At 51.9% G+C, this 22635-nt stretch overlaps 1 protein-coding gene across 3 annotated transcripts in view; it reads left to right on the top strand.

Moving 5' to 3' along the window:
* Positions 1–225: 225 nt before the first annotated feature.
* Positions 226–22635, top strand: part of TSPAN14 (tetraspanin 14) — a 76783-nt gene continuing 54373 nt past the window's right edge. Inside the window, exons 1-2 of one of the 3 annotated variants that reach the window (XM_066348800.1) lie at positions 246–344; positions 9933–10083. The gene's annotated coding sequence lies outside the window, so the exon portion shown is untranslated. Of the gene's footprint in view, positions 345–9932; positions 10084–14009; positions 14119–22635 lie in introns of those variants that run through there. The other 2 variants (XM_066348798.1, XM_066348801.1) reach the window with 2 other exon arrangements.

Genomic DNA, 22635 nt, shown 5'->3' on the forward strand with positions numbered 1-22635 from the left:
ACCGCCCAGGCAGCTCAAAGGGGCGGGCCCAGGAGAGGCCCCTCCACCTCCGCCGTCGCGCGGGCTGGGGGAGGGGCGATCCGGCAGGGGTGGGGCGAGCGGAGGGGCGTGGCCGGGGCGGGCCGGGAGCGCGGGGAGCGCGGGGCGCACTGGGCGGTGCAGGGAGCGGCTCCCCCTTCTCTGCCACCGCCCGGCGCCGCGCCCCCGGGCCCGCCCCTCCGCGCCCCGCCCCCGCCGCTCGGTCGGCCGGAGTCGCGCCCTCCCACCCCGCGCCGCCGAACTTGCTCTAACTTCCTCGGCTGAGCCTGGCGGCCCGCCGCCGCTGTCTTCTCCGCTGCGCCCAGGTGAGTAGAGCGCCGAGCCCCCGATGGAACGTCGGGCCCTGCCCCCCTCATTGTTTGAGGCCGACCCCTCCGAGCGCCCTCTGGGGACGAAGACTGCTCCCCAGGTCCAGGTTCGGCCCCCGGGCTCCCTCGTCCCCACCCGGGGGCGGCCCTGCGGGCGTTGCTGGCTTTGTTCGCCCAGATCGCTCGCGAGGGGCTGGAGGCCTTGGCCCAAACCCCGCGGAGCCGAACTCTGGCGCCGGGCGCAGTGAGAGCCACTGCGGGCCACCCAGCTGGCACTCGGGGTTCTTTCGCTGTCGCCCTTTCCGCGTCCCCGGACGGGTGCGCGCGGGGCGGGGCGGGTGTGGAGCTCCCGGAGAGGGAGGGAGGGAGGGAGGGGCTGGGTCTCCGCGGTTCGGGGCTCTGCTCCTTGTCCCCAGCTACGAGCCCTGGGATGAGGAGGGCACTCCTTAGCTCCGTACGGACCCCTCGGCCACGCGGAACTGGGGCAGGGGTGGAGGGTGGTGCGGACCAGGGAGAGCCGTCCTCTCCTTCCTCCGCCCCTGGGGGTGCTACAAATCGCCCACCCCTGCGGTGCGTCCCTCTCTGCCTTGCACGGGTTTGGACCGCCGAGTTGTAGTAGTTCGTGACCCAGCTTCTTCGTGTTGTCGTTTGGGATTGTGCCTGGGAGCAAAGCCCGACTGCTGAGCTAGCTGGAGTTTGGGTCGAGTTGGGTCTGTGGCTACTGAGTTGGCTTCTCCGGCCGTTTCTATAGGGGAAGGGTGGTGGTGGTGCCGGTCGATAGGAAGTGAGTGAGAGTGAGAGAGAGAGAGAGAGAGAGAGAGAGAGTGTGTGTGTGTGTGTGTGTGTGTGTGTGTGTGTGTGTGTGGAGGGACTTGGGTCCTGGGACCATCGGGACACGTATCTCAGGGAAGTGAAGTTTGGTCTCTGGCTGGAAGCGGTCCATGCTGTGTGTGTGTGTTGGCAGGATGCAGGGTGAGGGGCTGGTAGTCAGTCCTCCGCCCTGGTACTACTGGCCTGGTGGCTGGCTGTCCCTGGGCGCTGGTATCTGCTGGCATCTAGTCATCCTGTGCAGTGAATGCAGGGCATTGCATTGGAGCCTCTGCAGGTGTGCTCTCCTGTGGTCTGCTCTCTAGGGGTCTTCCTGCATTCAGAGATGGAATCCTCAAATAGTAGCCTTCCTCCTACCCCTTGACCTCAAAGTAGGGCAAGTTAGTGCCTTCTGAGTGCTTTGGTTCGGTCCGGTCCCTGTTTCTCTGTGAAGAGAAACCTGGGGCCAGGCCATCAGCACCTCCTGCACCTGCACACTTCTACATTCAGCCAGCCCCTTGGAAGGCTGAGGCGCCCTCCTTTCAGGGATCCTCCTGGGCCCTGCCACCCTCAGAATGAAGCCCATATTCGTCCATTGTGGACCTGTATGCCCTTTGAGCTCCTCTGTCAGTTGTCACCTTTTTTTCTATCCTGAGGATCCATACTGTCTGGGAGACAGGCCTTGGAAGCCCAGGTTACCAGTGGGGTTTTCCCTCTTACTGCTTCATCTTTGTTGCACCCCACCCCCACTTTAGCTGGAGAATTTCTTGATCTCTTCATCCCCACATCCCTGAACCCCATTGCTGGGTCACCAGATATGATCTTCGATTCATTTAACAAAGTGTGATTGAGACTCCGGGGTGCCAGGTTGCCAGGTGCTTTTGCAAGCCCTGTTCCAGGCTCACAGCTCCTTGGCTGGCTGTAAGGTCTATGTGGTCTTAGAGCCCAGGCTGGACACATAGTCAATGCTCATAGTGTTTACTGAACTAAGCTAGGGTTTAGCTTTGTAGCAGCACTTAGGCATACAGAAGTTTGAGCCCACTGGTGCTTCTGGGGGTCTGTGGCTGCTTCTAGGAAGAAAGGGCATGGAGAGGAGGGTGCTGCAGGAGGGTTGGCTGCCCTGGGAAGTGCTTCTTTTACTAGCTGGGCAACTGTGCTAATCTCTTGGGAGTGGTGAGGGTGCCTTCCTTCCCATGTTTGGGAGTGGGAGGACGAAGCTCATGCTCTTTGTGGGAGGGAAGGAGGCCTTACTTTTTGCCTGCCTGTCCATGGTGGCAGTGAGGTTTTCATGGAGGTCAGGGAGCAGGGAGTTCTGCAAGCCTTGGGCTCTGGAAACATTTCCTAAGGCCTAACTCTAGGCCAGCAAGTCCTTAGAGATTTGACTTGTTGCTTAACTTCAGTTGAGGTAGAATTCAGTTTGGCAGTGCTTACAAAGTGCCATTGTGCCAGTCCTGGGAAACCTTTGCTGGGTTTAAAATCTCGTGCAGATTATGGACAAGCTTACAATAGTTATGTGGAAGGTTTAGTGTCTTGTAACAGTGAATTTACTAATACCATTTGTTGAGACTTATAACAAACACTAATCTAGAAACTTCACTTGTGTTAACTCTCTTAATCCTTGAAATGACGGAGTATGGTAGATCATATGAATGTCCCATTTTACAGATGAGGAAACTGGCCTGGAAAGGTCACTGAGTCATTTACTTAAAGTTTTATTATGAACCTGGTTTCCTCATTTCTAAGCTAGATAATGCTTTCTTCTCAGAAGTGATTAAAGTTGATAAGACACTGAATAAGCCTGGCCCACGGAGGAAGTAGGGAATGAGCAAGTTCTGTAGTGCAGTTGTCCTGTATCCTCTACCTCTGAAAGCATCTCAACTGTCTGGGGGCATAGCAGGTGCTCCTGAACTCCTCTGACTGACTGATGATGGAGCTTTTGTCTCCCTAACGCTGGGGAAGGGAGGACCTGCCTTGCCCTGCATAGAAGACTGGGGAGTGAGTCATTGTCTGTATCTGTTGAGATCAGGGTTTGCTATGGTATCATTCCCCAAATTTCAGAGTCTTAAAGCAACAAAGGGTTATTCTTTGCTTACACCACACTTATTGCATATCTGCTTTATGTTGTTCTCTGGGACGCAGCATTCCTGGTCACTTGGACAGAGGGACAGAAAGTATGATGAATCTCACTCTTGCTCTTGACTTCCACTTCGAAGTGGCATTTCAGTGGCCAGCGTAGTCATATGGCCATACTTACCTCCAAAGTGTAGAGGGGAAGAAAATTGGAAACGTTTGGTGAACAGCATGAATGCTTACCATCTGCCTACCATCATGCCTTACACCAGGGGTCCCCAAACTACGGCCCCGTGGGCCACATGCGGCCCCCTGAGGCCATTTATCTGGCCCCTGCCGCACTTCCGCACTTCCGGAAGGGGCACCTCTTTCATTGGTGGTCAGTGAGAGGAGCATAGTTCCCATTGAAATACTGGTCAGTTCGTTGATTTAAATTTACTTGTTCTTTATTTTCAATATTGTATTTGTTCCTGTTTTGTTTTTTTTACTTTAAAATAAGATATGTGCAGTGTGCATAGGGATTTGTTCATAGTTTTTTTATAGTCCGGCCCTCCAACGGTCTGAGGGACAGTGAACTGGCCCCCTGTGTAAAAAGTTTGGGGACCCCTGCCTTACACTGTGACTTCTTTCCAAGGTTTGGGTGTTAAACATTTCTGTGTCACCAGGAACATTGATTGTGAGGTCAGAGATGAACTGGGGCGCCACATTTGAACAGCAGAGGCATGGTGGATAAGAATGTATGTTATGGTAGTGACAGGTGGTGTGCAGAAGCAGCTTACTCCTGGACCCTGAGCAAATTACTTGAGTTCCTTGGGTCTAACTTTGCTCATTCATTCATTCGTAGGCCCAAGGACTAGTGGTTTGTCCCAGGTAAAGGATTCTTATCAAACCTGGGGCTGTGAACTGGGGTGATGATCTCCATTTCTTGGTGGCCTTGAAAGATGGGAAGGGAAGCTTGCTCTACCTGTATGTGGCCAGCAGGGGTAGTCACCTTTCCTAGAAGCAGAAGCATTTGAAGGCATCCCTACAGGCTTTGTCCTTTCACTTCCATTTTTGGGACTCTGGGGCTGAGCTTGTAGGCCTAGGGATGTGGAAAGGAGAGATGGAAGGTTAATAAAGGACGAAATCACAGGCAGAACAGGCTTGAGAGTGGGGTTGGGCTGTGGAAGGGGTAGGACCCCTTTGTTAATTGCATTTTTCACGTGGGTCACCCTTGGAAGGGTGTTAGAGAGCTGGCCACCCTATGGACCTTGTTTTTGTGCTTTGTCACTTGCTTGGTTTCTGGTGACATCCAGCAGGGCCAGGGAACACTGGTGGAGATGGTGAGACTTAAATTTCTTCTGCTTTGTGGTTAACTCAGTATCCTTAGTTATGTTTCCTCCTTCCTCAGGGCCTCTAGTTGGCTGTCTGGCATAGAGGGAGAGGTGATAGTAGCCTACAGCAGTGGTCATATTCTTGGTTGGTCATCAGAGAGTCCCCAGGAGATTGCATAGACCAGTGCTTTGAGAATCTTTAGTGTGAGCAAAAATCAGCATTGCTGGTTTGTCTTAGCCTCCATTACAGCAGTGCACTCTCTGCCTGAATCTGTTTGGGGTGCTCATTATGTCTCCACATCCACTTTATCCCTTAACAGTGTATTTATTTTCGGTTCAGATAGGGCAGGTGTGGAACAGCACAGGGCCTGGCCAATGGGAAGTGTTCAGTGCCTTGGCCAGTTACACGTGAGGATGAATAACATTGTTCAGCTTGTAGAGTGGATAGTGGTGAAGTCTTTTGAGGTTTGTCTACTTTCTAGCTGAGTGACCTAGAGAAGCCTTTGATTTTTATTGACTTTTTTCTCCTGCATTTGGTTTTCTCATCTGTATAGTGGGAAGAATATGTCCTTTCCTGCCTCTCCTGGGGTTACTGTGAAGCGGAAGTACACACTTCAGACTGGTGGAGCAGAATCTGGAGCTGCCGGTTAGGCCTGACACTGGGCGCTGCCGTCACACTGACAGCTCTCAGCGAAGTGCTCGCCCCCAGCTGCTTCTGGGAACCCTACTTCCTCTACTCTTGGGCTTGGTGGATTTGGGGGGGGCTGGGCCAGGCTAGGCAGTGCTGTGGTTTTTCTTTTAGAGGCGGTAGGCTTGGCAGTCTGAGCTTAAGTGGGTCTGGGTAGGCTGGAGTTTAAACTCTTCACTTCTTCTTGAGGTCTGTTCTGCCCCCTCTCTGTGCAGCCAGGGAGAACCCTGGTGTTCATCAGCTAGATAGCTGGAGGGACCGACTCCTCCCTCAGCCTGTGCTGAGTAGTAGCTAAGAGCCATTGGCTCTGAAGAGGCCTCTGGGGTCCTGAGTAAGAGATGACTACTTGGTGCTACCTCAGACTCAGTGTCCCTGGAATCTGGGGGAGCTGAGGCTGGGCTTCCCTGTCTGGGCAAGGCTTGGGGTGGGGCAGGGCAGGAGTGGCCCTGAGGAGGGGTTGGGTGAGCCTCCTCTCTGGGCTTTCCCTAACTATATGTACCAGCTGCTGGGGCCTGTGCTGACCTGCTCTGGAGAGCCGGGAGAACATCAGAAACAGACTTTGAGGAATTCCTAGTCCTGACACCCAGGAGAGGGGCCTTCACAGCAGCTGGAGTTATAAGAGAGGAGTATCTTCTGAATCTCTTGCATCTGTAGCTTGGGGTCTGAGTGGTGAGCCTGGGAGAGTCGGGAAGCAGCATTTTCCAGGACAGAGCCTAGGCAGGGTGTGGGCTTCTGGCTTCCCGCATCGGAAGCCCACCTCAGGACACCTGGGCTTACTGGAAAGTGGTCCATGGAAAGAAGGAATACAGCCATGTGAGCTTCAGATTTGGGCCTCCCAGGGAGGGGTGATGGGCCCCCCACACCTCTGCAGCAGTACAGGCTGTCCTGTGACTCTCGCAGCAGGAGTGGTTTGGTCCCTGACCTGGAGTGTCTACTCAGCTCTGCCCAGGACCTTGTTCCTTCTGTGCATTCCCGCTGCTGCCACCAGCTGCTGCTCCAAGGAGAGGCTCTGGTTGCCCACTGAATAACCCTTGCTGTGAAGAGACCCTATTTCCTCTCCAGGTGACCTCCCTAATGTCTGACTAGCCTGTGGCTTAGCTGTCTGGTTTCAGCCCCGCACCCCTTAGCCAAGGCACACAGGGTTTGTCCCTGGGGCTTGGTGAGGGAGGCCATCTCCAGTGTGGTTCTTACACTCTGGGGGAAGGGTCCAGAGAAGACTTGGAACTCTGTACTATTAAGAAAAAAATTAGGTGTGGTCTATGGTGGTGCAGTGGAGAAAGCATCGACCTGGAATGTTGAGGTTGCAGGTTCAAAACCCTGGGTTTACCCGGTCAAGGCACATACCACAAGCAACCAATGAACAACTGAAGTGAAGCAACTCTGAGTTGATATTCTCACTTCCCCTCTCCTCTCTGTAAAATCAATAAATAAAATCTTAAAAAAATAATAATGAAAGAAAATTATTCTGACACTTGTTAAAACAGTAAGACAGACTTTATTCAGGACTATCGTGATAGGTCTAAGGCATGGGTCTCAAACTCAACTCAGCATGTGGGCCGCAGAGCAAGATCACAGCCGTTTGGCGGGCCGCACTAGGTCTACAAAAGGCAACTGTTACGCAACACTTTTCTCACTGCAGTTGAAAACAAAAAATAATCAGTACACCAAGCACAATCGTACATGCAGTTTACTCAGTGTCACAAAATGACCAGAAACTGTAGTTCGCATCACAACTGCTGTTAACTAAGCTAATATCTAGCTAGGATGCTAGAGAAATGAAAAATACAAGTAGGCCCCTAGGCTTACTTAATTTTATCCAAAATATTTTGAACTTCGTGGATTAGTCTGCGGGCCGCGAGTTTGAGACCCCTGGTCTGAGGGCTGTTACAATGGGGTTTTGCATTGGGGAGAGAGACTGGGCTCAGCTCAAAATATTAGGAAAAAAAAAGGAATTTATAGCCAAGGAGCAGAGTGGGATGGGGTGGTGGGGTCAATGGATGGAAATTTCTGAGAGGGTAATTCTTTGCTAACTGGCTCAACAGTTTTTTTGCTTATTCAACCTAATATTAGGCAGGTTAGGGTGACCAGGTGTTACCTGGGATATTCATTAGGAGAATGATAAGTTTTGTCAGATAAGGAGGGTGTTTAGAATGGAGGGTGAGGAATCTGACCAAACTGACTTAAGCAGGATTCTTGCTAAGAACTAGACTCTACAAGGGCGCACACCCAAGTTTGGGCCTAGTTGAGCAGAGGGCTCAGAAGCCTGACTGAAGTTTGGTCAAGGAATGACTGTCAGTGTCCAGAGGTAGGCTTTGGCCTGTTGTAAAGCCAGTAGCCAGGACCACCATGATCACAGCAGCCCGGCCCATGCAGGTTCGCATTGGATTTGGACAGTCGGTAAAGAAACAACGGAGCCAAAAACTGATGGGCCGTCATCTTTAATCCTAGCTTGCACCTGTTGGGCAAGTAAAAACACACACTGGGCTCCAAAACCCACTCACATTCAGTGCTCACAAAGCTACTGACTTAGCCGAGTTTCCTAGAATCAAAGGTTTCTAGCTCATCAGACTTATGCACCTCTGTTCCCCATCTCCTTCCTTCTCCCTGCACAAACTGCACAAACTGGCCTCTCACTCAACACTCCGCCATCTTGGCTGCTTCTCCTGGCCTCCTCCATGTGGCCTCTCTCTGCTCCCTGCTCTCTAATGCTAATCTCAGGAACCAAGATAGCAAGCTCCCGTTCTGCCCCCATTTTATAGTGTAGAAATCAAAACCTTTAATCCAATATACAAAATAGGGAAGTCTCTAATACAAAGTCACTTATCTGGGGCATGATGGAATTGCACCACCCCACATCAAAAAGGGTGGGAAAGGCTTAATCCCAAAACCAAGCCCCAGGCTACAAGGATTCTGCCTGCCCACAGCCCCCCCCCCCCCCACATTAATATCACCTGGGCAACGGCCTCCACGTGGGCAGCGCCATCTTTAACAAAGTGAGCATAATACATTTTATCTGCCTGTGGGCATCACTTCCTGGTTTCTGGAAACCCTAGTCCCTTTCTTTTCTGCATCTGCTGGCTCCTTGTCCCTTGGCTCCCTCACTCTGCTAACTGGACTGCCCCTCTGTACTCAGGACTCAGCACGGGCCTGGGGCCTCGGGTCCCTCAGCCCACCAGTGCGGGCTCCTGTTGCCAGATCTGTTGGGAGCCAGACCCTAGCCACTTGACTGGACTCTCCTCCCTGCTTAATAACCCTCTTTCTTTGGCCTCTGTGCCTTGTGTTTCCTGCTCTCCCTATTCTGGGCAAACCTGTCTGACAACTTGATGGCTCTCTCCCTCCCCCCACCCCCAGGGACTCATTGTCTGAGCTAGAGGGGGAGGTGCTGGGGAGGTGGATCTCTTCTTCTGCCTGGACTGTGCTCTGCGGGGGCCTTCTGTCCGGCTGGATCCCCTATCCCTCCCTTCCTCTGGCTGAGGCCTCCAGCGCTGTACCAGCCAACCTTGTTCTCCCTCCGTGCCTGAGGCCCTCCTGGTTCTCTCTTTGTCCCTGCTCTCTACTTGGCTCACATGCGCAATTGACCCCGTTTGCTGTTTCTCCTCTTCCTGTCTCAACAGCCAGCTTTTTGAGGAACCAGGCCACCCGCTGTTGTAAGAAAAACGTGTGTGAAGAAAACCTGTTGACTGTGGGAGGGGAGGGGATGGGGTGGGGTGGGTCCTTCCAGTTTCCCAAAGGCTCTATTGGCTTCCACTCCTGCGGGGGACAGTGGTGGTCACAGAAGCTGGCTCTGTGTAGCCATCCTGCCCACCATTATCATTTTCTGCTGTTGTCCTAGCAGCTTCCTGTGAAATACAAGTAATTGTATAAACAATAAGTTTTGAGAGTGCATGCTAATAAAAGAGTTGGTGGCAGCCGTGGGGCGTCCGTTCCCAAGGGAGCAGGAGGAGGGCGAGGTGTGCGCACAGGCGCAGAGCTGGGGTTGGCAGGGCCTGCAGCTTTTTCTGTGGGAAGACAGATGAGATGCTGGGCAGGTGCCACCTGAGAGGTTGCAGGATTTGGTGGAAATGTCCGAGAATCCAAGTCTCCTTCCTCTTCTGCATTTACAACACAATGCCATTGGCCATCTTGGTTTTATGCTAATCACATAAGTACAGAGATCATTTTCAAAATCTCTCTCTGTACGCCTAGCCCAAACCAACAAAATATTCTTTAAACTTCCTAAAATATTAATATTAATTCTGTAGCTTTGGCACCTTACAACACTAGGGTCTGTGGGTTCTTGACTTCTTTTTGCAGGAAAGACTTCACAACACGAGTCCAGGTCATCTTAAGCGTAAGTTTATTAAAACTAGGGGCAGTAAAACAAGAAAGGGCCTAGAATAGAAGAACCAATAGGAGAGAGCCTAGGTGGGGCTTCCTTGGCTCTCTAGAAACCTTATGGGAAAGAAATGAGCGGAGAAAACGGGTCCTGGGAGACAGGTTCAGGAGGTTGGCCAGGAATAAACTCACTGCTCACTGCCCCCTTGGTTGCAAGTCTCTTGAGGCCCCTTAGAGTTTAAATGCAGCCTGTGGAGGGGACAGAAAAGAGGGGAAGGGGGAAGGTGCAGGCGTGCTTCCTGGAGGGGAGAGCGCTGGCTACTTTATTTGAGGATTTTTAAGGACTGAGAGTTTAGGGGGGAGAATTTTAACAAAAGTATTCATCATTTCCAGGTGTGACCTTCAGGCTGTGGTCCCCACTGATGGTCTTCACTGATCAGCCTGTCCCAGGGCAGGTGCATCAGCCACTCCCCCCAGGCAAGACACAACTGAGGCCTAGATGTTATCTGTAAGGGGTGACACTCATCTGGCTGTAAATTGCTTGGTTAGTTTATTTAGCTATTTGTGTTTCCCCATTCTTCTTGCCAAGGAATTTTCCTAGCTGCTGCTGCTGCTTTTTTTTTTTTTTTGATTTCCCATTGATAAGAGAGAGAGAGAAGCATTAGCTCTTGTACCTAGTTATTTCATTTAGTTGTGCACTCATTGGTTGCTTCTCATATGTGCCCTGAGCTGGAATCAAACCCTTGACCTTGGTGCACCTGCATGATGCTCTATCCACTGTATACCCAGACAGGGCCCCTAGTTTCTTCTTATCCTGTCTCAGTAGGATTCTGTGCAAGAGCAGCTGGGGGCTTTGAGCTGGAGTGGACCTGGCTTGTGAGGGGGCCAGACTTGGTCCCGGCAGCTGATGCATGAGGGGGTCCATGTGCCAGTGTGATCCCACTTGTGAAATCTCATCTGTGCTTCTTAATTTGGGGGTTTCTGACTGAATATCGAGCAGTCTCCAGAAAGCATCTATGGAACAGGAGAGTCAAACACACACCTTCCTTTTTCTAGTCTTTCTCTGTGGTCTGGGCAGTCTGTGAGCCTGAGGTTATTAGGAGACCTTAGTGCCTGCTGTGGTGGCCTGGGAGCGGGACAGGGGAGTTCTGCTGGGTAGGAAGAGCCATTCTCACTCCCTGCCCCTCAGATGGTCCCACCCAAGTGGTCAGGCCATTCCTGGTTCTAATAGGCATGTGTCATACTCCAGATAAGCAGGAAAGAGATGGATGGTTATTATATTGTTCCTTAGAGGGAAAATCACTGGGAGGAAATACATCAGTGCTTCGAGTGCAGAGCACTTATTGATGTGTCTGTTAAAGGAAGCTTTCAGCTACATATGTGCATCCCTTTAGAAGGAATAAATACACAAATCCATCTTGTGACTGAATTTTACAGCTTCCATTTCCTGAAAGGTACGTGGAGTTTAGTGGTTAAGGGGTTGGGGTTTTGAGCTTGGATTTTGGAGACACTGTTATTAGCTTGCCCTTGGAGTTGGGCCAGGCCTAGAAATCTGTGGCAGTTGCTTTCTTTAGCTGCTAGCATTGGGATGGGCTTGGAACACTGGGACCTTGGCCTCCCGAGTGACTTGGAGAGCCCCAAGGAGGGTGCCTGCTGAGGCCTGGGGGGTGTGCAGCTCAACCCCACCCCTCTTGCCAGACAGAACCAGTCTTACGGTGTCCCCATGGACCTGGCTACAGATGGTCGTTTGCATGGAATAACTTCAGGTTTCCCATCTGCCTTGGTCAGAATTTGCTCTTGGTCTTCTTAGGAAGACTTTCTGTTTTTGGGCTTGGGGAGGAGTTGTGAGCCAGGCACTAGCTAGCACACCTGAGTTGGTAAGTCTTTGCTCTGGAGGCTGGTACCTCCTTCCCCTCCTCCCCCCACTGCTCCCTGTTGGAGAGAGACGGCAGACACTGCTTGCAGAGGGTAAAAGCCACAAACTTCAGGGATTTTAAATGTGAACTAAAATGTATACATGATGTAAAACACATAAAGATATACAGTGCAGAGGAACGCATCCGTCCCTGACCCCGCAGTTCTGCTCCCGAGGCCCCTCCCCAGATGTCGGCCGCTTGGTCTCTGTACCTTGCTCTTGTTTATTTCCTTGCTGGGATGCTAATTATGCTATTCTGCACTTACTGATTTTTACTCTAAAGTTTATCTTGGGATTTCTCCATTGCAGACACACAGTTTGGGCCATTCTTTTGAACAGTGGCATGCTATTCCTCTGTGTAGTAAACTGTGATGCACTTGATCAGCATCCTGTTGCTAGACATTGAAGTTGCTTCCAGTATTTTGTGGCTCATGCTCACAGCTCTGTAGTAGAGGTGGCTAGCTGAGGATTCCAGGCATTGGGTGCTTAACAGGAAAAGAAACATGCTGTTTGATTCCAAAAGGAAGAATGATAGCTCCTGAGTTTTCCTTTTGGAGGGGCGTCTTGTATTTGTACAGTTGGAGCCCGAGCTGGAGGGCTGACAGTGGGTGGCTGGTGTGCCGGCTCCCACGCACTCTTTGTTTCAGCTCAGGTCAGCCAGTCTCCGCAGCACCTGTTGTTTGCAGCCCTCGGCCCTGTGGGCCGTGAGACCCGTGGACCCAAAACTGTGATCTAAGAGGGTGAAGAGGCGGATTGGGTATGGGCCACAGGGAGGCTTCTCTGTGTGGGTTCGAGCGCTGCAGGAGTTTGCAGGACTTGGGCAGAGCATGAGGGGGAGTCGTGCTGAGAAACAGGCTGGAACTGGGAATCAGCTTTTAGCAGAGCAGATTCTCCCTGTTTCAGGGGTTGGTGTGAGGGTCAGGCCTCCCGTCCTGGCCTCACTGGACCTTGCATTGTAGTGAGATTCCTCCATCTCCTGCCTGCTCTGCAGCCCTGGCTTTGCGCAGCTGCAGGCTGCTTTGGGCCTGATGGCCACCCTGATTGTAAAAGCCTGTGTAGAGGCACCTGGTGTAAGTAGTAGATGGGTGTTCTGTTTTGAGCAGGCAGCTTCCTTTCAGAGCAGAAGCGGGGGTGGGAGGGTGGGGGTGGATAAGGGCATATGAGTCTTTCTTTTTGGGAAAGGTTGGGCGATGGGAGGGAGTCATATGAACAAGGGCATGTGGTGGAGCCATCTGCTGGGATTCTCCTGGGAGTCCCACATCCTTGTGGCCACTGGGTGCCTCTGAGATGACCATAATCTTTCCTGTGTGGCTCCAGCTGCCCCATACCTGGGCAAGGCAGGGCAGGGCAAGAACCGTGGAGATACCTTCCCCCACCCCCAGCAGAAAGGTGCCTGACACGACCTTGACCTGCTGGGTTTAAGGCCTGTGCCCCAGTCTGTTTCTCCCGTCATTGCTGTTTTTGCTGCTCTGTGAGAAATCCAGAGCTTCCCATGCTCTCAGTTCTGTTGTGTGGGCTTGGGGCTTTGGCAGCACAGAGGTTTCTATTGTGGTGGGTGGCAGCGAGGACTGACCTGTGGGCTGAGGAGGTGGGGCCTGGGCACTGACAGTGGAGCTATTCATGGGCTCTGCCCTGGTTTCCTGCTGCCTCTCATTGTGGATCTTTTTGGGGGAAGGGGAGGAGGAAAGGGGGTGGCAAGTGTTGCTATTGTTGCTGGCAGCAGGGGCCTAAAGTCCTTTCATGGATGGATCTTAGCCACTCCAGGGCCCCTGGGCCCTGCTCTCTCTTCATGCCCCCCCCAATGTTAAGAGGGGCCCTGTCCTTCTGGGTACCTCTGTCAAAGATCCCCTTTCAAGACCACACGCCGTGACCGGGACCCTTCCAGGGAAGAGTTCTGAGCAGCTGGGCAAGGGGCGGGAGTGTCCTGTGCTTGCTTGTCTTGTCAGCCACCTGCCGGCTGCCTTTGGGAGTGGGTTCTGCCTGAGCAGTCCCGGCCCAGCTGCGCCCTTGGGCTGGGGCCAGGCACGCGCCTGCGTTGTTAGAAGTCTTGCAGGCCCCCACTTTTCTTTGTACCTCAGTGTTCAGCTCAGTGTCCCCTGTTCCTCACTGGAACACTCAGCTGCAGCAAAGCCTGCTTGCTGGCAGCCTGGCTCGTCACCTCCCCCACCGCCTGAGCCACAGCCGTATTCCTTTGTTCTGCCATCTCTGGGCTCTTGAATCGGAGGCAGGCAGGCTGGGCAGGCAGCAAGTGGCGGTCTCCTAATACTGGCAGAAGCCCTTGAGATAGGGATCTTTCCACTGAGCCAAAGTCCTGTCCCCTGGCTGCACCCTGGGTTCCCCCAGCTCTAACCCCATCTCCCCAATGGCGCCAAGATTTCTCTTTGTTTAGAGAGGGTCTAGCTTTCTTTGTGGATCAGAGTGATGGTTACATGTACAGTGGGACAGAGAGGTCTAACCTGTCTGTGGCCACTGAAGGTGTGTCTGTGAGAGAGAGGGAGAATTTGGGAGGGGATAGGAGAAAGGAGAGAGATGTGAGGGACAGGGGGAGCTGCACAGGCACCTTGGGAGCAGTAGCCTTCTGGTCTTTGGCAGAACAAGGCACTCCCAGGCACAGAATCTGATCTTCTTCTACTCCCTGCGTGATCATGGCATCTCCCTTGCCAGGTAAGTATTATATACTTCTACTCCCTGATCCTTTTGCAGGATGTCTGTGCAGGAGAGTGTTAGCATCAATGGCCGGTGTGGATGGGAAAACCATTTCTTTTGATTTTGGTCTCTGTATGGGTCCCATCATACATATACAGAGGAACTGAGAGGAACCAGACCCTGCCCCTTTGCGTAGGAATGTCTCTTCTCCCCTTGTTTTTTTTTTTTTTTTTTTGTATTTTTTTGAAGCTGGAAACGGGGAGAGACAGTCAGACAGACTCCCGCATGTGCCCGACCAGGATCCACCCGGCACGCCCACCAGGGGGCGATGCTCTGCCCCTCCGGGGCGTCGCTCTGCGGACCAGAGCCACTCTAGTGCCTGGGGCAGAGGCCAAGGAGCCATCCCCAGCGCCCGGGCCATCTTTGCTCCAATGGAGCCTCGGCTGCGGGAGGGGAAGAGAGAGACAGAGAGGAAGGGGGGGGGGTGGAGAAGCAAATGGGCGCTTCTCCTATGTGCCCTGGCTGGGAATCGAACCCGGGTCCCCCGCACGCCAGGCTGACGCTCTACCGCTGAGCCAACCGGCCAGGGTTCTCCCCTTGTTTTTGATGGGCAGGATGAGCCCAGTTTCACTCAAGTGTGAGGTTGAAGGTGTAGCTAAGGACCACACCCTTTCTGGAGGTGTGCCTGCCCCAACCCCTCTCCTGCTTTCTACGTCTGTCTTAGTTACCTGCCTCTCACATCAAGCTGTACGAAAACTTGAGCTTGCCCTGCTTTTTCTGTTTAGCTTCTTATTGTACCCTTTCAAAACCCATTCATCTTGAGATCAGCCCAACTGTCTTATCTGACTCTCATTAGCAAGTCTCGCACATTAGGAAGCAAGTCCCAGCCCTAGACAAGGTGGCCCCTTGAAGTGTCCTTATTTCAACAAAGGTTTCACAAGATTCAGCAAAAAGGACTCAGTCACTGTCAAATGCATTGAAACATAGATATTGTTTTTAGGAGGTAGTTGGTCCCAGGTGATGTTGGCAAAGGTCATGATTGAGGCAGCCTGGTATTCTGGAAAAGCACATGGAAGGAGAAGTCTGGGATTGAGTCCTGGTTGTGTCACTGGACTCTAGGTGACCTTGGCAATTCATTTCCATGGGCGTAGATCTCAGGAAAATGGAATGGTTGCCTAGATGAACTTTGGAAACTTTTTAGCTGTGTGACTTTCAGTTCTATGAATCTAATTCCAAAATGGTTGGTCACTACCCTGAACCCCTCTTGTCAACTCAGGGTATCTTTTCAAAACAGTGTAATCAGGTGAGATTAACAGGGCATCGCTCCCTGGTCACTTTTTCCTCGGGTTCTTGAGGGGTTGGTGGTGGCAGTGACGCCTCTGTAGATGTGTGCAGTGTTCACATGGAAGCCCACCCTCTCTGACCCTGACCCTGACCCTAACCCTAACGCATGCGCACTGGCCGTTCCCAGGGGCTGGCGTGGCACCAGGAGCCCACCCATAAATCAGCTGCCTCAGATCTTGGCACTGACTCTTTTCTTGGAAGTGCCCATTCCCATTCTGGTAAAATTGGGGGGAAGGAAGTAAAAGCTCTTTATTTTCCCTCCAGCCATAGTGAGGGCAGGATGTTAAAAGTAAAAACAAAACCAAGATAGAGATACCCTCTGTACTTAAAGATCCCCTTTCATCCTTCCGAGGGCCTGGGTATAAATTTTGTGTATTTTGTTACAGATTCCAGGAGGCGGAACCACCCTTTCACTGGGGCCCCTTCAGGGGTGGGTATCTGGCCCTTTATCTGCCTCCCTCACCCTCCATCCTCTGGGCCTCCGTTAGGAGGTTTTCCTCCCATGGTCTGCTGGGTCAGGATCAGCCTCTGTGTCACTGCTCTGGGCTGTGTTTCTGCTATGCGTCACAGGAGCCCTGTGGTCTGGGAAGATGCCCAAGGAGCCAGGAATCCAGCTTCCCTTATCACTTGGTTGGAATAGCTTCCACAGCTGTGAAATGGGAATAAAAAGCTATAGGAATCCAGTGGGATGCACTCAAGTAATGAAGAAACTCTAAAATTAAAGCATTCCTCCAGGAAAGCAGAATACATCCCTGAAAGTCAACACATGATAGAGATGGGTAGGCTTTCCTCCCGTGACCTGCCTCGGTGGCTCTTTCCTTCCCCAGTGCTTTTGCTTTTCTCTTCGGCAGGCATCTTCCATCCTCACTGTTCAAAGCACTGCCCACAGGCCTGTCATGGGCAGTGTTGTATCACCTGGGAGCTAGTTCAGCTGAATAATCTGGGGGCAGAGGATGTCTCACCTACAGTTTGTGAATCAGAATATGTTTTAACAAGATTTCCAAGTGATTTGCATGCACTTTCAAGTTTGAGAAGCCCTGTCTTGTTGTCTAGTACCTTCTTCAGTCTGTTGTGGTTTTGCAGCCGTCACCCTCCTTTCCTCTTTAAAGGTTGTCGACTCGAACTGGGTCTGGCAGCCCTGGCCCTGGGGCCCTACCCTGTCAGGTGTGCAGGTTACAGCATGTATACCTGGGCACTGGGGGTATCTCAGAGGCGAGTCTGGGCACTGAGAAAGCTGCCTTGGCTGGCAGCTGCGGGCATCTCCCCGAGCCTGCTGGCAAGGTCATCTTTGGGGCACAGAGCCTAGGGGTAATTGGAGCCCTCCTTTGTGTAAGGGCAGTGCAGAGCCTCCCTTGACCATCTGGTGCCACTCGCCACGCCCCGCCCCTCCCAGCTGGAAGTCAGCATTCAAATCAGATTGTAAATGTTGCTTGCTTTTTGTATAAATAAAACATTCTATATAAAGATGTTTTGGTATATATTGAAGTTCAAAGACATAGTCCAGAAGGGGCACTTTAAGTTTATTTTTTGTAGTAGTTTTGTAGTAGAGAAGTTTGAGAGGCCTCTCCTGACTTTGCCTGGTTGCCCTCCCACCCCCTGCATTCTGGTCAGGTGGGTGGGGGCCTGTGGGGAGGAGCTTGTGCCCACAGGCCTGGGGGTGAGAGTGCTGGTGGGCTAGAGGAGCCCTCGGCCCCCTGCTCAGCACCCCCTGCATTCTGGTCAGGTGGGTGGGGGCCTGTGGGGAGGAGCTTGTGCCCACAGGCCTGGGGGTGAGAGTGCTGGTGGGCTAGAGGAGCCCTCGGCCCCCTGCTCAGCACCCCCTGCATTCTGGTCAGGTGGGTGGGGGCCTGTGGGGTGGAGCTTGTGCCCACAGGCCTGGGGGTGAGAGTGCTGGTGGGCTAGAGGAGCCCTCGGCCCCCTGCTCAGCACCCCCTGCATTCTGGTCAGGTGGGTGGGGGCCTGTGGGGAGGAGCTTGTGCCCACAGGCCTGGGGGTGAGAGTGCTGGTGGGCTAGAGGAGCCCTCGGCCCCCTGCTCAGCACCCCCTGCATTCTGGTATATTGTGTAGCGGGCTGAACAGCTCAGGTTAGCTGACTCTTTCCAAATTCTGCTCAGACTTTTTCAGCACTTTCCAACTATTGATTTGCATTAAAAAAATAAAAAACTACACCTCTACCCCACTCCCCCCTTATTTCTTTTCTCTTAACATTTTCAAAGCACTTGGTTTTATTTATTTTTCTCCATCAGGCTTCACTTTTCGGAACTTGTTTGGGAAGTTTGTTTAGTCAGCTCTGTGAAGCTCTTCCCCAGGCTGTTGGCATTGCTCAGAGAGGCTGGGTGGCAGGCGCTGCCCCGGGCTGGACTAGGGGTGCTCCCAGTGCTGACCCTGGAGTGAAGGAGGTTGTATGTCTGGGTATATTGTAGTAGACCGCAATTAAGGATACACAGATTTTTGAAATCTCAGAGCCACAATCTTTGTCTTTCAGGCGTAGAAAATGGAAGAAAAGGAGTAAATATATATAATTCTAAATTCTTAATTTTTTTTAATTTTTAGATTTTATTTATTCATTTTAGAGAGAGGAGACAGAGAGAGAGAGAGAGAGAGAGAGAGACAGAGACAGAGAGAGAAGGAGGGAGGAGCAGGAAGCATCAACTCCCATATGTGCCTTGACCAGGCAAGCCCGGGCTTTCGAACCGGCGACCTCAGTGTTCCAGGTCGATGCTTTTACCCACTGCGCCACCGCAGGTCAGGCTCTAAATTCTCTTTTATAGTTTCTTTGTATTGGGGGGGGGGGAGGAAAATGGGGGTAGGGCAACTGCTACAAAGAGAAGATTTCAAAAATCTACAGCAGGTCAAACCTTGTATCACACTGGAGCCGCTCCTTTAATGGTGCTGAAGACTCGGTTATTGGAGGGTTTATTTCTCCCCAGGAGTGGGCCCAGTCATCACCCAGAACCTCTGTGGTGTGTAGCAATGGTTCCCACCCGAACTGTGTCAGCCCTGTAAGGGCAGCCACATGGGTTGTGTCTCAGTGCCACCTGCAGAGCGGGGGTGGGGACACACTCGGCTTCGTTGGTGGTCTGAATCCGAGAACCTTGTTGGCTGCCATCATCTTGGGTTGCAGTGTGGCCTCTGCATCTCAGGGCTCCGTGGCCCCTCCCAGACTGTGGAGCTCTCATCTAGTTCATGTTTAGATCCTCTGCTCTGTGTAGCATTTCCTGACCAGCTTCCCACCTCCTCCTTCCTTCCAGCGCTGGTCCTGCCCTCCATCACCTACCTGACTCCCTTCTTAGTAGAGAGACTTGTGTTCCGAGTCAGGCATGGGTCTTACTCCAACTTCTTGGTCTCCACAGTCTCATGCTGGGTGCCTGGCATGCTGGTGTTTGAACATGCCAAACCAAGTCCCGAGGTGTCTGTCTCCCACAATGGAAGCCTTTTCACCCTGCGGGAGTGGCCGAGTGAGTCTGTGTGCTGATGGATTGCTGTGCCGTTGTCTTCCATCTTACCAGGCAGGGAGCCCTTGGCCCTCAAGTCTCTAGCTGAGAGTTTCAGAGTGAATAGTTGACACGTTGGCATCCTGGGTTCTTGTCCACGTTGGAGATTTCACTGTAACTGGGCCCAGATTCTCTACATCTATGTAAATGGCTTCTGGGTGTAAACGTTTCATGTTCACTTCAGGTTTTCAGAAACAGGCCTGCTGCCATTAGCACAGGGCACAGTGCCCTGTGGCAGCCTGGTCTCTTCACCCTCTCATGAGCTGGCAGCTGCAGAGCCAGTAAGGTGCCAGGCCCCCTTTCACCCGGCTTTGTGAGAAGTTGGGGGCAGCAGCTATGGGTGTTGAGGCCCTGCCTCACCTGGGTGAGCCAGTGCCACCCTGATGCTGCTGGCGCTGTTGAATGAGCTGCTTGATGAGTTTGTCTCAAGATCTGTGTTTGGGCCCTTGCTTGTTTGTTGCCTGAATGCTTTATCTCCACACACCCCCACCCCCATTATTAAAGGGAAATGATCACAAGCTTCATTTTGACGTGAAGCCAGCCATTTTGTAGAGTCTTCCTTAATTTGGGTGTCTTTGATATGTTCTTAAAATTTTTTATTTATTGATTTTAGAGAGAGGAAGGGGAAAGAGAGAGAGAGAAAGAAAGAGAAAGGGAAACCTTGATTTGTTGTTCCACTTAGTTGTGCATTCATTGGATTTTTTTCCATATGTGCCCTGACTAGGGATTGAACCACCAACCTTGGTGTGTTGGGACAACACTAACCGAATGAGCTACCTGGCCAGGGGTGTTTCTCTGCTTTTTCCTCATTATGCAAGTATTCTGTTTTGTCAGGTGTCCTGCAGTGTCCTCAGTGCATCCCCTTAGGAGGAACCAGTGTTGGCTTAATTCATTACCAGTGATGACAACAGTGATGACTTGGTTAATGTAGTGTCTGCTGGGTTTCTGCACTGTTGAGTTACTATTATACTCTCTCTTTTTTTTTTTAGAGAAAGAGAGAGAGACAGACAGGAAGGGAGAGATGAGAAGCATCAACATGTGATTGCACCACTTTAGTTGTTCATTGATTTCATTGATTGCTTCCTCATCTCTTCCTTGATGGGTGAGGGCTCCAGCTGAGCCAGTGACCCCTTGCTCAAGCCAGTGACCTTGGGCTCAAGCCAGCGACCTTTTATAGCCTTTGTAATTAGTAAGTGTCCTATAGAGAGAGACAGAGACTGTGTAAAACGTGCTGTTTCTCATGGAACGCTCCTTAACTAGTTTTAGAATTCCTTATGGTCTGAGTGTTTGTGGGCACCACCACCCCCCCCCCCCCCCCGCCCCTGCCATGCAGTATTGAAATCCTGATGCCCTATTTGATGGTGTTAGGAGTTGAGGCCTTGGGAGGTACCTCGGTCAGGAGAGTCAAGCCATTGTGAATAGGGTTAGTGCCCCAAAGAGCTCCAGTGCCCCTTCCACCAGGTGAGGACACAGTGAAAAGGTGGCAGCTTGGAACCAGGAAGAGGGCCCTCAGCTGACCATGCTGGTACCTTGACCTAGGACTTCCCAGCCCCTAGAACTGTGAGAAATAAGTTTCTGTTCTTCATCAGCCACCCAGTCGGTGGTGTTTTGTTACGGGACCTAGACAGATTAGGACAGAACCCACTGATGATTCTTAATAGAATTCGTTATTTGTCCTGGCTGCTAAATGCTGATGACTGTAATTCGATTGAGCCAGTCTATATTTATTATTTGGCATTCTGCTGTACAGAACTTCCCCTTTCCCCCACTTGTTTATGTAGCCATTTAGCTGTATATTAGAATTGACTTACATTATTCAGTGTTAAAACCCATTACTATTACTGCTTATTTTGAAGCTCAGATTGTGCCAGATTTGGCCTGTGTGTGTGTGTGTGTGTGTGTGTGTGTGTGTGTGTGTGTTGTGTGTGTGGCGGGGGGTCCCTTCACACAGATTGCTGTAAAGGACAGCTCTTCAAATGCAAGTTTCCAGGTCTGTCACAGCCCCCGTGCCGGCTCCGTGTGTGGTTGGGCGAAGGCTCCCTGAGTGGTTCTGATGCCTGTAGAATTGGGACCAGCCCAGCCACCGTCCTTTTCACATGTGCCCCTCACAGCGCTGTCCCTACTCCCCCAGCGACCTGAATCCGGCAAGTGACCTGCTCTGCCTGCCTCCATGCTGGGTTTTTGGGTCAGGTCTTTTTTTTTTTTTTTTTTTTTTTTTTAAACAAAGGCTCCTGTAGCTTAAAAAGTAATAAAAATAGTAAGTTTGAAAATCACTGGATTAAAGTAACCTTCATTCCAGGCTCAGCACTTCTCCCGCTGAGCCGACACCTCCCTGCTTTCCTCTGACCCACATCCCCCCTCCCTCTGCTTCCTTCCTGCTTATAGTAGTGAGGTGGACAAAGGTCTCCTCACCGGATAATGAGGAGGCTCCGCCATGCACCTTTAAACTCAGCAGGCTTGGACTGTGGGTTGTGGGTGGTGGAAACTCATAGTGCTGTGTTTGCTCTGCTCCGAGTTTCGTACAGGAAGCCAAGCACTTAGAACCCCAGTCCTGTTGGAGAGGTTGGTGGGGCTCAGAGCTGTGGCTTGGGCTTTCCTGGACCTCCACGTGGGGGTCATCCCAGGGCTGGCAGCCAAGGGCCTGAGGATTTCAGAACTCTGGGACTTCCCTTTCCCCACACCTGTGTGGCCCTCCCTGACCCCTGTGTGGCTTTGTAGTGTCTTCTGGCAGTGAAGAGCCAAACTTGCAGATCCCTGTGAGTGGTTGCTGCCACTGTCCAGTTTCAGGGTTTTGGGCAGACCCTGGGGGTAGGGAGTTGGGCCTTAAGGGGTATGGGTTAGAGTTGTATGTGGACACTTCTGACTCTGAGGGTGTCAGAGCTGAGTGGGGAGCTCGTAAACCTGAGCCCCTCCTTCCCCTCTCAGAGGGTTCCTCTGTGTGAGGTTCTCAAGGGCATTGAGGCATCCTGCTCTTGCCTGCCTTTGTCAGCCCACTCCTTCCAAGGGGAATGGAACTCATTTCCCTTGCATGTTCACTTGTCTCTTCCTGGGTTTCTCTTCTTGGACCCCCCTGTTCCTTTGGCCTGTGAACATTCTCCAGCACCCGCTGGGCTCAGAGAATTCTCTTCCTAAATAGTAGAAATGTCCAGGGCCTAAGGTATGCTACTTGGCAAGATGCCCAGCTCCCTTGGAAATATGGCTGCCCTTTCCTGAGAGTGACTTGTGACTAGGTATGTTACTTAATACTGACACTTCAAAGACCCAGTGGAAAAGTTGAATCTGGAGAAAGGGGGAGAGGATAACTTGGGTTGTAGCTGGGGGATATATGGGTTATGGTGTTATCCAGGTACAGTGTCGTTCAAGGAGTTCTTTCTCTTGCTTAGGGTCTCACATGGCCTAAATCAAGGTATTGGCAGGTCTGTGTTTCTTTCTGAAAGGTCTGGGGAAGAATCCCACTTCCAAGCTCACTCAGGTTGTTGGCAGAATCCAGTTCCTTGCTGTGGTAGGACAGTTCCTGGCCCTTGCAGGCAGCTCTTCTGTCTTGGATCCCGCAAACAGCGCATTACGTCCCCCCAGGCATGGCATCCCTCCGACCCCTCCCCTCAGCAGGCGGCAGGCTCTGCTTTGAAGGCTCTCACACACATTACATCGTACCAGCTCAGATACATTGCCTTTTTTAAGGTCGGTTGATTAGTCA

This window comes from Saccopteryx leptura, chromosome 9 (genome assembly GCF_036850995.1).
Source record: "Saccopteryx leptura isolate mSacLep1 chromosome 9, mSacLep1_pri_phased_curated, whole genome shotgun sequence".
Taxonomy (NCBI): domain Eukaryota; kingdom Metazoa; phylum Chordata; class Mammalia; order Chiroptera; family Emballonuridae; genus Saccopteryx; species Saccopteryx leptura.